Genomic DNA, 2,718 nt, shown 5'->3' on the forward strand with positions numbered 1-2,718 from the left:
CTACCCAGAGAAGCAGTGATGCCAGAGATGGAGACAGACATGACATGGAGAGCTAGAGCAGCTGAGGACTTTAGACCCAGAGAGGGAGAGGGGCTGTGTGCTGACGACAGGGGGGCAGGCTTGCAGGGTATACCCTTTGATTGGTTGCTGATGCATGTAGAGGATTGTAACCATGGCAAGGAAATAATATACGATAAGATGAATGTAAAGCTAATCTTCTCCCCCATGTAAACTATCACATAATTCACAATAGAACGTAAAAAAAAATCCCATTTCCAGTCTGATTAAAGAGATGTACCCAAAATGGCTGTGAATAAATATAACAAAAAGGCAAAAGCTGTAAAACTAAGACATGCAATAAGCTCTAAGAGAAAGTCTCAGAAATACCCATAGTGGAGACAAGGAACGCTTGGCTGGAACATGAAGTTCATCCAGTCATCCTTGTCTTTGCTCCATGATAAAGGATGCGCGTGAACTCAATGTAATCGAAATTCCCCTTTTTGTAAATAGGTGCTTCTCTGTACAGCTCATCAACTTCCTGATCCATAAACCGATCTCCCATGGTAATCAGCAGCTCCCGCAGGTAATCTTCCTGAATGGTGCCAGCTGCTTCTTCATCAAATCAAGTAAAAGCATTTCTGATGACATCTTCCAGATCTATCCCATTTAGCTTCTCCCCAAACATTGTAAGGAACATGGTAAAATTGATGGGGTCTGGGGCCCATCATTGTATCCAGATAATCATCAAGTGGATTTTTCCCCAGGGAGGTAAGCATATCATGCCGATCTTCCTTGTCGATGAAGCCATCTCTATTCTGATCAATCATGTTGAAGGCCTTTTTGAACTCCTGAATCTGTGACTGGTGAAACATGGCAAACACATTGGATGTTGCATGCTGAAGGCATTTCTTGGTGGTCTTGGCTTTTGCCCTTTTGCTCGACATTTGTTGTTGTTGTTGTTGTCAGGTGCCATCGAGTTGGAACTGACTCATAGCGACCCCATGCACAGCAGAACGAAACAATGTCCGATCCTGGGCCAACCTCACTACTGCTGCCACCCTTGACGCCATCAATGATGCCACCTGGCTGATCCATCTCGTTGGGGGTCTTCCTCTTTTTCTCTGACCCTCCATCTTACCCAGGATGACATCCTTCTCTAGCAACTGTTCCGTCCTGACAATATGTCCAAAGTATGAGAGATGAAGGACGACATGGAGGTAGTTAAATCCTGAACAGCCAAGAGAAATGAAGCATGTCAGCGATCGCCAAACCACCTTTACTGTCTTCACTGCCACTTATTACCAATTGAGTCACTTTTGACTAACAGCAACCATAGGTAGGGTTTCTGAGGAGCAACTGACGAGTTTGAATCACCATCAGTTGATAGTGAGATTGGCCCAGGATCTGCTAGCGTTTCATTCTACTGTGCATAAGGTTGCTATGAGTCGGTACTGACTCGATGGCATCTAACAACAATAACAACAACCTGGCCAAAATACTGAATGATGCAAGAACAGTTGCTGTGGTTAGAAGCCCAGTGCTTACCCTACAGCACCACACCAAGACTCCATATTCTGCACTTTAGGACAGCACAATTTACTAACTCACACAAATTATAAATCAGATACTTGAACTTAATTTTCAGAACCCCTTATGTCTTCGCTTCTTCCAAATTAAAAACACATTTCCTGTAAGTATTTCTCAAGTTATCTTTAAATGCCTATTTAACCTCAATACAGAGCTATATTTAATACATAGAAACCATATTGATGACATATGTTGAATATTAAAATTAAATAATAACAGCAGCACACACACAAACAGAACCACCCTGCTCTTGATCATAGGCCTTTTCTAGCCATTGCTTAGTTCTTTTGTTCTCAAACCTCAAGTTGCTGGGAAAGAATAGTGAACACAAACTGCATTTTCCATTGCATTCTGAAACAACTGTCCTTCTACCTACAACACCACTGAAACTGCCATTCTTTCTTCTTCTCCCAATAACTTTCTAAACTGTTTGAACACTCTTGATCAATATATCCTTTTTAAACTCTCTTCCTCCTAAATGTTCTGTGATAAAACTCCAAACTGATTCTCATTCATGTCTCTGGCCAATTTATTGCAACCTCTTTGCACTAAATTTTCTTGGTCACTTCTTGGTATTTATCCAAGATTCTCTCCTCCACTTTCTTCTTAATTTTAAGCAAAAATAAAACAGTCTTAGAGTCCTGGTGTTGCACTATAGGATAAGCAATAGAATGCAAGGTCAGTTTGAGTCACAAGGTTGGAAGTTCAAACTCATCACCACTCCTCAGAAACCCTATACAGGGTTACTATGAGTCATAACTGATTCAACAGCACTTGGCAACAACAACAAGAAAATAGTCTTAAGGATGTAAGTGAAACCCCTAAAATTGCACCGAAATTCTATGTGTATATGTGCATTTGCATAATCTTGAAACTAAAAGTATTTAAGGAGGCCTCAGAGAAGTCCTTTACAGGGTCACTACGAGTCATAACCTATAGATGGCATTTAACAACAAGTGCCACTAACAGTTAAGCTTTGGATATTTGAGCAGATAAATGTTTACATTTCTGGCAACTGCTAGTCAGTGTATGACAGCAACTGTTTTTGCATCATTCAGTGTTTTCTAGGTTGTTTTTGTTGTTGTTAGATGCCATTGAGTTAGTACCAACTCATAGCAACCTTATGCACAG

At 40.9% G+C, this 2,718-nt stretch overlaps 1 pseudogene; it reads right to left on the minus strand.

Moving 5' to 3' along the window:
• Positions 1-427: 427 nt before the first annotated feature.
• On the minus strand, positions 428-944 carry LOC102826865 (annotated as a pseudogene).
• Between the last annotated feature and the right edge of the window lie 1,774 nt (positions 945-2,718).

Source organism: Chrysochloris asiatica, unplaced genomic scaffold (assembly GCF_000296735.1).
Source record: "Chrysochloris asiatica unplaced genomic scaffold, ChrAsi1.0 scaffold00364, whole genome shotgun sequence".
NCBI lineage: Eukaryota > Metazoa > Chordata > Mammalia > Afrosoricida > Chrysochloridae > Chrysochloris > Chrysochloris asiatica.